The sequence below is a fragment of the Octopus sinensis genome, linkage group LG30, assembly GCF_006345805.1.
Source record: "Octopus sinensis linkage group LG30, ASM634580v1, whole genome shotgun sequence".
Lineage (NCBI taxonomy): Eukaryota > Metazoa > Mollusca > Cephalopoda > Octopoda > Octopodidae > Octopus > Octopus sinensis.
Window position 1 is genome coordinate 13,406,506 of NC_043026.1, and position 15,344 is coordinate 13,421,849.

The 15,344-nt window shown below is 37.0% G+C and overlaps 1 protein-coding gene across 1 annotated transcript in view; it reads left to right on the plus strand.

Annotated features, from left to right (window-relative positions):
- Positions 1-300, plus strand: part of LOC115226531 (acid sphingomyelinase-like phosphodiesterase 3b) — a 20,131-nt gene extending 19,831 nt beyond the window's left edge. Inside the window, exon 7 of the transcript XR_005004325.1 lies at positions 1-300. This exon is cut by the window's left edge and continues 510 nt beyond it. The gene's annotated coding sequence lies outside the window, so the exon portion shown is untranslated.
- Positions 301-15,344: the final 15,044 nt, after the last annotated feature.

Genomic DNA, 15,344 nt, shown 5'->3' on the forward strand with positions numbered 1-15,344 from the left:
GTGATATACAGAATGATGGTGCCAAAACAGACACTAATGTTGTGATTAGCCAGTGAGCTTGTTAAAGAATATATATTAGTGATAAAGACAGTATTAATATGGACTGTATTAATAAATGTGAATGTTCTGTTAGAACAGGCTATACTGTGGTAGATTACAAGAGAGACACTCTCATACTGGCTTTTGGTGCAAAATGCCCTCTTGTTTATATTTATGTGTGTAACCTCGTCTTGGCTTCATAGCATATAGTACGACTGTCGCTGTCGTACAAACAATGTTGTGTATTTCTAGTCTTTCATGAAAAACATGTCTGACCACGTGGAAATATAACCCTACTTGGAAGCAGGTGAGGGATGCCGATAGGAAGGGCATCTGGCCATAGAAAAATCTTCCTCAACAAATTCCGCTTGACACCTGAGTACCTGAAAGTAATCTATGTTTCAGTGTCTGTTTTCCATGCTGGCATGGGTTGGCAGGCTTTTGGCTGGAGCTGGTAAGCTGGTAAGCTGGAGGGTTGCACCAGGCTCCAGTCATCTGTTTGGCTTGGCTTCTATGGCTGGATGCTTGCCCTTCCTAATACCAAGGACATTAAAATGATGATGCACACGTGTGTGTGTGTGTGTTGTGTGTGTGTTTTGGGTTTTACTCAAAGCATTCATACGTTTGAAAATGTCTTTTTTTTTTTTTTTTCACAAAGCTCAAAATGCAAGCAAAGTTATAAAAAATAATAATATTCATAAAACACGAGCAAAGCTGGACAGAATCATCTGTAGAGTATTATAAAGATGTGTGTGTGTGTGGGTGTGTGTGTGTGTATATATACTCTCTTTACTCTTTTACTTGTTTCAGTCATTTGACTGCGGCCATGCTGGAGCACCACCTTTAGTTGAACAAATCGACCCTGGGACTTATCCTTTGTGAGCCCAGTACTTATTCTATCGCTCTCTTTTGCTGAACCGCTAAGTTATGGGAACGTAAACACACCAGCATTGGTTGTCAAGCAATGCTAGGGAGACAAACACAGACACACAAATACATATATACGATGGGCTTCTTTCAGTTTCCGTCACCAAATCCACTCACAAGGCTTTGGTCGGCCCGAGGCTATAGTAGAAGACACTTGGGCCATGGTGCCACGCAGTGGGACTGAACCCGGAACCATGTGGTTGGTAAGCAAGCTACTTACCACACAGTCACTCCTGCACCTATAAAATATATAAAATTTTTATGTTCAGGTGTAATAAAAACAATTTTACATTAAGAGTGTTATAGTTCACTTTAAGCATTGTAATATTGAAGACTGTATAAAGAGAGAAAATGTGGAAAGTGTAATGAAATAGCGCTGGAATGAGAGGATTCTGTAGATGGAAACTGAAAGAAGCCCATTGTGTGTGTGTGTGTGTGTGTCTATATATATATATATATATTATTTGTTTCAGTCATTTGACTGCAGCCATGCTGGAGCACCGCCTTTAGTCAAGCAAATTGATCCCAGGACTTATTCTTTGTAAGCCTAGTAGTTATTCTATCGGTCTCTTTTGACGAACTGCTAAGTTACGGGGATATAAATACACCAGCATCGGTTGTCAAGCGATGTTGGGGGGGACAAACACAGACACAAACACACACACACATACAATGGGCTTCTTTCAGTTTCCGTCTACCAAATCCACTCACAAGGCTTTGGTTGGCCCAAGGCTACAGTAGAAGGCACTTGCCCAAGGTGCCATGCAGTGGGACTGAACCTGGAACTATGTAGTTCGTAAGCAAGCTAATTACCACACGAACATGACCATCATACAAGCAGTGTCTCCTATTCCCACTCCTCTCCCCCAAAATCCATCACACTGTAGGGATGGGGAAGTATTATGTTGCTTAAAAACAGGCAAAGTTGGTGACGGGAAGAGCATCCAGCTGTAGAATATATTCACCTCAACGAATTCTGTCTGACCAATGAAAGCATGGAAAAATGGACATTAAGCCTTTCGTTACCAACCCGGCTGAAACCGGTTCTGGCTCTGAGTACAAATGTCTTGTTTTCATAAGTTCTGAATTAAAATCTTCCACCAAACCTTAGTCACAATTTATGTTCCTAACACTAGCTTAATGATAACAAAGTTATTTTACTAAATTCTTTGTTATATTTAAAATTAATTGAAAGAAGCACAGAGCATCTCAACAGAAATATGGTAACAAAAGGTTGAAATATACAATAGAGAAACAATTCTTAACCCTTTTTGGTACCAACCTGGTTAAAACCACTTCTGTCTCTGTAGTACAAATGTCTTGTTTTCATAAGTTTTGAATTAAAATCTTCCACCAAACCTTAGTCACAATTTATGTTCCTAACACTAGCTTAATGATAACAAAGTTATTTTACTAAATTCTTTGTTATATTTAAAATTAATTGAAAGAAGCACAGAGCATCTCAACAGAAATATGGTAACAAAAGGGTTGAAATATACAATAGAGAAACAATTCTTAACCCTTTTTGGTACCAACCTGGTTAAAACCACTTCTGTCTCTGTAGTACAAATGTCTTGTTTTCATAAGTTTTGAATTAAAATCTTCCACCAAACCTTAGTCACAATTTATGTTCCTAACACTAGCTTAATGATAACAAAGTTATTTTACTAAATTCTTTGTTATATTTAAAATTAATTGAAAGAAGCACGGAGCATCTCAACAGAAATATGGTAACAAAAGGGTTGAAATATATAATACAGAAACAATTCTTAACCCTTTTTGGTACCAACCTGGTTAAAACCACTTCTGTCTCTGTAGTACAAATGTCTTGTTTTCATAAGTTCTGAATTAAAATCTTCCACCAAACCTTAGTCACAATTTATGTTCCTAAAACCAGCTGAATGATAACAAAGTTATTTTACTAAATTCTTTGTTATATTTAAAATTAATTGAAAGAAGCACAGAGCATCTCAACAGAAATATGGTAACAAAAGGGTTGAAATATACAATAGAGAAACAATTCTTAACCCTTTTTGGTACCAACCTGGTTAAAACCACCTCTGGCTCTGTGGTAAAATGTCTTGTTTCCATAAGTTTTGAACTAAAATCTTCCACCAAACTTTAGTCACAATTTATGTTCCTAACACTAGCTGAATGATAACTAAGTTATTTTACTAAATTCTTTGTTATATTTAAAGTAATCTAAAGAAACACAGAGCATCTGAAAATAATACAGTAACGAAAGGGTTAGAAATCGAAGATGATGATTATGATGATGTGTGTATGTATATGAATGATAGAGCGTGTGTTGTGTGAGTGTCCAGCTTTCTATTTTTTGTCCTAGAAACTTTATAAAATTTTACCTATATTTTTGACAGATAAAACCGTTTAGTCCTGGCATGTTAATTTTAATGAGACTTTCAATGAAACAAAAATAATATTTGAAAGAGAATTTATATATATAGAAAACGAGTAAACAAAAAAAAAGTCTATAATAAATTATTATTTTGAAAATTCCAATTGTCTTTAGTTTTCTTAGATTTTATTTCTATTAAACAATTGCAGCGTGGAAGGTGTTTGTAAGCCATTTAAGAAACACACAAAAGCCGTTCGATTCACTTCAACATTTAAATTTAATTTGTCAAAATATTTTCGTTGCTTTGAGACCGTGACCTGTTCACTGACAAAGCTTTGTGCCGCATCAGAAACATCTGTCAGTGAACAGGTCACGGTCTCAAAGCACAAAAATATTTTGACAAATTAACTTAAATGTGAAGTGAATCGAACGGCTTTTGTGTGTTTCTTAAATGGCTTACAAACACCTTCCAAGCTGCAATTGTTTTCCTTTCAGCACACGATCTCAGATCAAGTCACTCGCTATGCAAATACATCTCCGTAATATATATATATATATAAACAATTGCAGCGTGGAAGGTGTTTGTAAGCCATTTAAGAAACACACAAAACCATTAGATTCACTTCAACATTTAAATTTGATTTGTCAAAATATTTTCATTGCTTTGAGACCGCGACCTGTTCACTGACAAAGCTTTGTGCTGCATCTCTCAAAGCGCTGAAAATATTTTGACAAATTAAATTTAAATGTTGAAGTGAATCGAACGGCTTTTGTGTGTTTCTTAAATAGCTTATAAACACCTTCCACGCTGCAATTGTTTTCGTTCCAGCACACGATCTCAGATCAAGTCACTCGCTATGCAAATACATCTCCGTATTTCTATTAAATTTTATTAAATGACTTTTTTTTTACGGAACCCATCTTGGTCATTGCATGTTTTTATAGTTCTATTACATATATGTACATGTGTGTGTATGGTGTCAAGCAGTCCCTGGACTAATTATGTTGAATTATGTTCAATAAAAAATAACTTATTTACCTAAATTTTAACATCACCTCCCTTGAAACAGTCACCTTGTGCAACAATACACTGATCCTATCTTTCCTGCCATTTTCGGAATCTGGCCTGGGAATTGTTTTCTGTGAGTTGAGGACCTTCTGCAATTTGCCCCGGATCTTGACAGCCGTATTAAAACGACAGCCTTCAAGTTGCATTTTCATTTTGGGGAAGAGATGGACTTTTCAACTATTTCCCACTTGATTGGATGTGTTGTGGCCAATCAACTTCAAAAACAATATGTGGCCAGTCAACTTAGTGGCTTTATCTCTCACCGGATGGAGTACCTTTTTTTTTTTTTTTATTAATCTTACTTTCACACCCACATGGATTTACGCAGGATTGAACCTAAGGACTAATGCATATGTTTTTAACACATTGGAAAGTTGAACTATGAACTTTTATGCTTCTTTTTTCTTCTCTCTCTTCATCTCCTAATAACATTACTCCCTTCCTCTATGTCATCATTCCATTAACGTATGCCCTTCTTATTTTCCCTATTTTTTCCCCTACTTGTCTCTGATGATGGAATATCCCAGAAACAGCTGTAAGACTTTGAATTTTTTCCAATAATAATATTGTATATGACCTGAGATGTTTGCCTTGCCTTAACGTTTGTTGTCCTCTTTAACAATTCTATGTCCAGTGCATCGGAAATCTGCAATGGCTCCAATAACTACCGTCTCATATATATGATCTTGAAGCCGTAGTAATCCATCACGGCACTAGCGTAACTAATTGTTTAGATCACCTGTGAACTAAATCCCCATAATTTGTGTGTGTGTGTGTATATATATATATATATATATAATATATACACACATGGTGGCTGCCCCCTCGTTATCAAGTATGGCCATTGCACGAAGCTTAATCAATGTTGTTATCGTGCAATGCCTGTGCAAGAAGAATTTTTTTAAAGTGAGGAAAGGCTGTGCACTGAGTCAATCCCGCTCACTAAGCAACAGCAGCCATAATCCGAAAAGAAGAACAAGTCAACATCACCGGTAACCACTGAGCCACAGGTTTTATGTCGGAGTTATCCCAGTTACCTGAGTTACCTTCACCTAGAAGGATGCCCTAACAAAGGCTAGGAGTCCTTCACTCCTAATGGTTTAACCGCGCAATCGGGTATTCAGTCCGATTATTTCTATGTCCCCGTGCATGATACAGCCTCAAGACATTTATTGGATGGCCGTTGACTCTCAAGAGTTCCTCCGCCCTTTGACGGATGTATATATATATTATTATTATGGCTGCCCCCTCGTTATCAAGTATGGCCATTGCACGAAGCTTAACTGTTACTGGTGCTGTGATCGAATGTGACTTTTTAGCCCAGCTAAAGATCTAAAATGTCTTGTACAGAATTGGCAACTAAAACCTTTACTGGTAATAGCCGGCTGTAGTTGTAACTGGGCTTCATGTACCTTTGCATGTCGTTTAAGTCCTCCTGCCGAATTACACTCTCTTCCACATGCCCGACAGATATGATTAGTATGGTGTGTTACACCACCACCAGTGGCCAGGTTGTCACTCATCTGTCTCGCTTTATGACTACGAAGATGACTCATGAGTCCAGCTTTACTGAGGCAGGGTCTTACACAGACATTGCATGTCAGAATCAAAGGAAGACCCTTCCCTTCTGGAAGTGTAACAGCGATGCCCTTCCTGACATCTCTCCTTACTTTCTCATGTGCAACTCGAGATTTCTCAAACGTGGCTGTCCCCTCATGCACAATCCTTCTCCACCTGCTACGATCAATAGCTATGCCTTCCCACGTGTCAGGAGATATGCAAGCATCTCTTAAGGAAGCCTTGAGCAAGTCTTTTATACCTCTTTTTTGGTTTATGTGGAGGTTGTTCTCCTTTAGCTAACTCTCCATAAAATGATAAGATGAATGAGTGAAGGTGTTCTCTTACATTGGTACAACTTATGTATGTAGATGCATAATATATACTGATTGCTAAGATCGGCCATTATGGATATATATTGCTGTACACTTCCATTAATATGTATATGTGTATGTGTGCATGTGTCTGTGGGTGTATGTATATACATATATACGCACATACACATATGTGAGTGTATATATATATATATATATAGTTTTCAAGTATTTTGGCAGTCCCTTTTTAAAGTAGAAGAAATAGCTAAGGTTTTTGGGCTGCTATTTCTAAACTTTGGTATGTGGTAAAGCAAATCTTTGCTGAACCCTAATTATTAAGTATTACTTAAGTTTACTGTGAAATGGTCCTTTTTCATGCCGAATTCTACTTGGGGAAATTATTGATTACTTCTTAATCAATTAATTTTACCTTTTGTTATTATATATATATATATTTATACACGTGTTTGAGTGTCTGTGTTTGTCCCCATCTCCACTTGAGAACATGCGTTGGTTTGTTTACGTCCCCGTAACTTCGCAGTTCAGCAGAAGGAACCGATAGAATGAGTACTAGGCTAAAACAAAAAAGAAGTTATAGGGTCGATTTTTTTCGTTTAAAAGGAACCCTTCAAGTCGGTGCCCCAGCATGGCCGTAGTCAAATGACCGAAACAAGTAAAAGAAAAAAGACATACACAAATAGACATGCCGGTACGTAGACACATACATACATATATAAATATGTAATGCATATAAAAAAATACGTAAACATAAGTGATTCTGTCGAAAAAAAAAATAAAGAAAGAAATATTTTTTACGGAAATTGCCGAAGAAATAATTTCATTTTCCGTGCGCGGTTATCGAAAGATAGCCCTGGTTGTTACGCATCGACATTAATTCAAAAAAGAGTTCTTTCCCTTAGATAGTGTGGCGGCTACCAAAAATTGTTTTACACACACACACACACACGAAAACGTAAATACACACAAACAAATATCTTAGAAACTATAGAATTTTCTCAATAAAGCCAAGAGAAAAAGATGTTTTATAAACACATTCTACCAGTATACGAAGTTTTAAAGTGTTTAGTTACCTAGAAATTATAATAATATATATAATAATGAAATGATTGTATACAGTGCTCAGGTGCACCACAACTTGTCAGAAAGAGCATATAAAGTACATGCAGTAATGTAGAAATGTCTGGAAAGTGAACATGTTTGTGTGTGTATGGAGGGGAGAAAATCAAGTGTAGTGTTGGCGAATCTCAGGAAGCATGGAAGTCTTGAAGGATGCAGTGCTCCGACAACTAACAACCGATGTTGTTAGTTAAAAACTGCCGTTCAAACCGAAAAGATCCATATCTTGCAAACTATAGAATTTTCTCAATAAAACCAAGAGAAAATGATGTTTTATAAACACATTCTACCAGTATACGAATTTTAAAAGTGTTTAGTTACCTAGAAATTATGTAAAACTGCTGTTCAAACCGAAAAGATCCACATCTTACAAACTATAGAATTTTCTCAATAAAGCCAAGAGAAAAAGATGTTTTATAACACATTCTATTCTACCAGTATACGAAGTTTAAAAGTGTTTAGTTAACTAGAATTATGTTAAAAACTGCCGTTCAAACCGAAAAGATCCATATCTTACAAACTATAGAATTTTCTCAATAAAGCCAAGAGAAAAAGATGTTTTTATAAAAACACTTCTATCACCAGTATACGAAGAGTTTTAAGTGTTAGTTACCTAGAAATTATGTTAAAAGCTGCCGTTCAAACCGAAAAGATCCATATCTTACAAACTATAGAATTTTCTCAATAAAGCCAAGAGAAAAAGATGTTTTATAAACACATTCTACCAGTATACGAAGTTTTAAAGTGTTTAGTTACCTAGAAATTATGTTAAAAACTGCCGTTCAAACCGAAAAGATCCATATCTTACAAACTATAGAATTTTCTCAATAAAGCCAAGAGAAAAAGATGTTTTATAAACACATTCTACCAGTATACGAAGTTTTAAAGTGTTTAGTTACCTAGAAATTATAATAATATATATAATAATGAAATGATTGTATACAGTGCTCAGGTGCACCACAACTTGTCAGAAAGAGCATATAAAGTACATGCAGTAATGTAGAAATGTCTGGAAAGTGAACATGTTTGTGTGTGTATGGAGGGGAGAAAATCAAGTGTAGTGTTGGCGAATCTCAGGAAGCATGGAAGTCTTGAAGGATGCAGTGCTCCGACAACTAACAACCGATGTTGTTAGTTAAAAACTGCCGTTCAAACCGAAAAGATCCATATCTTGCAAACTATAGAATTTTCTCAATAAAGCCAAGAGAAAAAGATGTTTTATAAACACATTCTACCAGTACACGAAGTTTAAAAGTGTTTAGTTACCTAGAAATTATGTTTAAAACTGCCGTTCAAACCGAAAAGATCCATATCTTACAAACTATAGAATTTTCTCAATAAAGCCAAGAGAAAAAGATGTTTTATAAACACATTCTACCAGTATACGAAGTTTAAAAGTGTTTAGTTAACTAGAAATTATGTTAAAAACTGCCGTTCAAACCGAAAAGATCCATATCTTACAAACCATAGAATTTTCTCAATAAAACCAAGAGAAAAAGATGTTTTATAAACACATTCTACCAGTATACGAAGTTTAAAATTTTTTAGTTACCTAGAAATTATGTTAAAAACTGCCGTTCAAACCGAAAAGATCCATGTTTTTTTTTACCTCAATAGACGTCAGTGATTGGTTGAAATTGCAGAAATTAAAGAAAAAAACAACAAATATCTTTCAAACTATAGAATTTTTTCAATAAAGCCAAGAGAAAAAGATGTTTTATAAACACATTCTACCAGTATACGAAGTTTAAAATTGTTTAGTTACCTAGAAATTATGTTAAAAACTGCTGTTCAAACCGAAAAGATCCCAAAACCGCAAACACGCACACATGGAAACGTAAATACACACATACATAAACACATACAGACACACACATTGACACATGGAAACGTAAATACACACATACACACACATACACGCACACATTGATACATGGAAAAGTAAATACACAAACACATACAGACACGCACACCTAAAACCGCAAACACACACACACACATGCACACGAACAAACTTGCATTCCGTCGGTTAGGACGACGAAGGTTCCAGTTGATCCGATCAATGGAACAGCCTGCACGTGAAATTAACGTGCAAGTGGCTGAGCACTCCACAGACACGTGCGCCCTTAACGTAGTTCTCGGGGAAGTGCAGCGTGACACAGAATGGGATAAGAATATGACCTTTGAAATATAGGTAGAACTCATTTTTGTTAGCTGAGTGGGATGGAGCAATGTGAAAAAAAAGTTGTCTTGCTCAAGGATACACCGCGCCGACAGAAATCGAACTCACGTCTTTACGATTGTGAGCCGAATGCGCAAAGTGCTTAGCCGCGTTCCATCTACTTATATATTTCTTTACAACCTACAAGGGGCTAAACATAGAGGGGACAAACAAGGACAGACATAGGTATTAAGTCGATTACATTGACACCAGTGCGTAACTGGTACTTAATTTATCGACCCGAAAGGATGAAGGGCAAAGTCGACCTCTGTGGAATTTGAACCCAGAACGTAACGGCAGACGAAATATGGCTACGCATTTCGCCTGGCGTGCTAACGTTTCTGCCAGCTCGCCGCCCGTTCCGTCTACTTATAAACACACGGGCGCGTACACACACACACACACTCGTATTAACTCGCAAATACGCATCAACACATAGTCATTCGCACAAATGCACACATACCCAAATATACCGCATGCATTCACATCTATCTATCCTATTTCTTTACTACCCACAAGGGGCTAAACACAGAGAGGACAAACAAGGACAGACAAACGGATTAAGTCAATTACATCGACCCCAGTGCGTAACTGGTACTTATTTGATCGACCCCGAAAGGATGAAAGGCAAAGTCGACCTCGGCGGAATTTGAACCCAGAACGTAACGGCAGACGAAATATGGCTACACATTTCGCCCGGCGTGCTAACGTTTCTGCCAGCTCGGTTCCCAGCCTGTTGTCCACGGAACACTGGTAATCCGCAAAGGTAGTACTGGGAGTTAGTGAACTAAATTCAACATGTCATATATATATATATATATATATATATATGCCTTTCATCGTTTCGGGGTCGATTAAATAAGTACCAGTTACGCACTGGGGTCGATATAATCAACTTAATACCTATGTCTGTCCTTGTTTGTCCCCTCTATGTTTAGCCCCTTGTGGGCAATAAAGAAATAGGTATTTATTGCGAAAAACAGTGAAGTTTCTTTCACCAATGTTTTACACAGATCAACAGGTTTCTGGATATTGACACATCGAAAGACTTCTGGATCGAGGATCCCATATAACCTGTCGCAACTTTTTTATTATTTGGAATTTCCAGAAAATGTTTGTATAATTTGTGTCCTACACACGTGAATTCATACGACTAGGTAAAAAAATTTGAGTGTGTAATTTAAGGGCTATTTAGCTGTTGTTTTTAGCACATCTCACGACCACCTGATACCTATCTATCTATATGTCTGCCTATCTTTCTGTTTATCTGTCAGTCTGTCTCCTATCTATCTGTATCCATCTATCTATCTATCTGTCTGTCTGTCTATCTATCTATCTATCTATCTGTCTATCTATCTACCTACCTACCTATCTATTTGTCTATCTATCTATCTATCTATCAATCTACCTACCTACCTATCTATCTATCTATCTATCTATCTATCAATCTATCTACCAACCTATCTATCTCTCTCTCTATATATATATATATATTTATATCTATCTGTCCATCTATCTACCTATCTATCTACCTATCTATCTATCTATCTATCTATCTACCTACCAACCTACCTACCTACCTACCTACATACCTACCTATCTATCTATCTTTCTATCTATCTATCTATCTATCTATCTATCTATCTATCTATCTATCTATCTATCTATCTATCTATCTATCTATCTATTTGTCTGCTTATCTTTCTGTTTAGAGGGGACAAACATGGACAGACAAAGGGATTAAATTGATTACATTGATCCCAGTGTGTAACTGGTACTTATTTGATCGACCCCGAAAGGATGAAAGGCAAAGTCGACCTCGGCAAAATTTGAACTCAGAACGTGAAGATGAACAAAATACTGCTAAGCGTTTCACCCAGGGTGCTAACGTTTCTGCCAGTTTCGCCTCCCATAATATATATACACAAACACACCATTTACTTTATATGCATATAGGCGCAGGAGTGGCTGTGTGGTAAGTAGCTTGCTTACCAACCACATGGTTCCGGGTTCAGTCGCACTGCGTGGCATCATGGGCAAGTGTCTTCTACTATAGCCTCGGGCTGACCAAAGCCTTGTGAGTGGATTTGGTAGACGGAAACTGAAAGAAGCCTGTCGTATATATGTATATATATAGGCATAGAAGTGGCTGTGTGGTAAGTAGCTTGCTTACCAACCACATGGTTCCGGGTTCAGTCGCACTGCGTGGCACTTTGAGCAAGTGTCTACTACTATAGCCTCGGGCTGACCAAAGCCTTGTGAGTGGATTTGGTAGATGGAAACTGAAAGAAGCCCGTTGTATATATGTATATATATATATATGTGTGTGTATGTTTGTGTGTCTGTGTTTGTTCCCCTAGCATTGCTTGACAACCGATGCTGGTGTGTTTACGTCCCTGTCACTTAGCGGTTCGGCAAAAGAGACCGATAGAATAAGTACTGGGCTTACAAAAGAATAAGTCCCGGGGGTCGAGTTGCTTCGACTAAAGGCAGTGCTCCAGCATGGCCACAGTCAAATGACTGAAACAAGTAAAAAAAAGACAAAAATGTTCATATGCATGTGTGCATGTATATACACACATATACACACATATACACACATATACACACATGTACATGCAATATAAAGTAAACAGTTAAAATTGGCTTATTTTTACAAACACAGTATTAGACAGACGCACACACACATACATGCGCACACACACACACACACACGCGATTATATCACAGATGTTTGATCAGTCTATTACAGACTTACGGAGTGTGTTCGTGTGATGTGACAGAGCAGGAGGGGAAGGTGGGGTGGGGTGGAGTGGGGGGTGGGGTTTGAGATGAGTGACTCACGAATCCCGATCAACAGCTGGCTGTTACATCGTTTGGGAGAGTGAGTCACCTGTAGCTGCCAGGTAAGTTATCTGGCTAATTATGTCACCTGATTTTTTTTTATTTATGTATACACACACACACACACACACACATTTATATATGTGTGCGTTTGTGTGTATCTGTGTATGAATGTGTGTGTATGTATGTGAGTGTGTTTATTTGCATATCTATCTGTCATTCTCACTCTTCTCTCTCTCTCTCTCTTTCTCCCTCACTTTCTTTCTTTCTCTCTCTCTGTTTATACACACACACACGTGTGTGTGTACATATATGTATACATACATACATGTATATATATATAGATATATATGTGTGTATATATATATGTTTGTATGCATATATATATATATATATATATATATATTATTATATAATATATACACACATGCATACACACACATACACATATATATGTTTATATAAGCACACATATATATGTATGTATATGTATATGTAAATGTATGTGTTTGTGATGTGCAGGAACAGGAAGCATTAACAACACAGGAAATAGATTCCCTCAAATAGATCCCTAGAGGTTGTAGATAATTTCTGTTACCTAAGGTGACCTAATTAGCAACGAAGGAGGATGTTCTGAAAAAAGTATCATTGCTAGGATTAGAACAGAATGGAAAATGTTCAAGGAAATGCCTCCTCTGTTGGTAACAAGTGTCTCTCTCTTAAAGTAAAAGGCAGTTTGTGTGAAATATGAACGTGAAAAGCAATGTTATATGGTAGTGAGACGTAGGCTCTGAATGAAAAGGACAGGCAAAAACTAGAATGGAATGAAGCTAGCATGCTCTGATGAGTGTGCAACCTCAGAACAGAATGCAGAAAGTCAAAGAAAATATTTTCTCCCTTAGAGTAAAAGACAGTTTGTGTGAAGCATGTGCAAGAACAGCAATGTTACATGGTAGTGAAACGTAAGCCCTGAACGTAGAGGACATGCAAAGATTATAATGGAAAGAAGCTAACATGCTCTGCTGAATGTGCAGCAACAAAACAGAATGCAGAAAGCCAAAGAAAATATTTTCTCTTTTCATAACAAGAGTTTCCCTTAGAGTAAAAGGCAGTCTGTGTGAAGCATGTACAAGAACAGGAATGTTATATGTAGTGAAACGTAAGCCCTGAACGTAGAGGACATGCAAAGATTATAATGGAAAGAAGCTAGCATGCTCTGCTGAGTGTGCAACCTCAGAACAGAATGCAGAAAGTCAAAGAAAATATTTTCTCTTTTCATAACAGGAGTTTCCCTTAGAGTAAAAGGCAGTCTGTGTGAAGCATGTACAAGAACAGCAATGTTATATGGTAGTGAAACGTAAGCCCTGAATGTAGAGGACATGCAAAGATTATAATGGAAAGAAGCTAGCATGCTCTGCTGAGTGTGCAACCTCAGAACAGAATGCAGAAAGTCAAAGAAAATATTTTCTCTTTTCATAACAGGAGTTTCCCTTAGAGTAAAAGGCAGTCTGTGTGAAGCATGTACAAGAACAGCAATGTTATATGGTAGTGAAACGTAAGCCCTGAATGTAGAGGATATGCAAAGATTATAATGGAAAGAAGCTAACATGCTCTGATGAGTGTGCAGCAGCAAAACAGAATGCAGAAAGTCAAAGAAAATATTTTCTCTTTTCATAACAGGAGTTTCCCTTAGAGTAAAAGACAGTTTGTGTGAAGCATGTACAAGAACAGCAATGTTACATGGTAGTGAAACGTAAGCCCTGAATGTAGAGGACATGCAAAGATTATAATGGAAAGAAGCTAGCATGCTCTGATGAGTGTGCAGCAGCAAAACAGAATGCAGAAAGTCAAAGAAAATATTTTCTCTTTTCATAACAGGAGTTTCCCTTAGAGTAAAAGACAGTTTGTGTGAAGCATGTACAAGAACAGCAATGTTACATGGTAGTGAAACGTAAGCCCTGAATGTAGAGGATATGCAAAGATTATAATGGAAAGAAGCTAGCATGCTCTGATGAGTGTGCAGCAGCAAAACAGAATGAAGAAAGTCAAAGAAAATATTTTCTCTTTTCATAACAGGAGTTTCCTTAGAGTAAAAGACAGTTTGTGTGAAGCATGTACAAGAACAGCAATGTACATGGTAGTGAAACGTAAGCCCTGAATGTAGAGGATATGCAAAGATATAATGGAAAGCGCTAGCATGCTCTGATGAGTGTGCAGCAGCAAAACAGAATGAAGAAAGTCAAAGAAAATATTTTCTCTTTTCATAAAAAGAGTTTCCCTTAGAGTAAAAGACAGTTTGTGTGAAGCATGTACAAGAACAGCAATATTACATGGTAGTGAAACGTAAGCCCTGAATGTAGAGGATATGCAAAGATTATAATGGAAAGAAGCTAACATGCTCTGATGAGTGTGCAGCAGCAAAACAGAATGAAGAAAGTCAAAGAAAATATTTTCTCTTTTCATAAAAAGAGTTTCCCTTAGAGTAAAAGACAGTTTGTGTGAAGCATGTACAAGAACAGCAATGTTACATGGTAGTGAAACGTAAGCCCTGAATGTAGAGGACATGCAAAGATTATAATGGAAAGAAGCTAACATGCTCTGATGAGTGTGCAGCAGCAAAACAGAATGAAGAAAGTCAAAGAAAATATTTTCTCCCTTAGAGTAAAAGACAGTTTGTGTGAAGCATGTACAAGAACAGGAATGTTACATGGTAGTGAAATGTAAGCCCTGAATGTAGAGGACATGCAAAGATTATTTTGGTGTTGATACAGAGAAAATTTGATGGAATAATTTTGTTTGACCGTTTTTCAAAGGCATGCATGCAGGCTTCTACCCCTTCATTGTGGTCAATATTGGGATATAAGGGAAAAAACATCCATG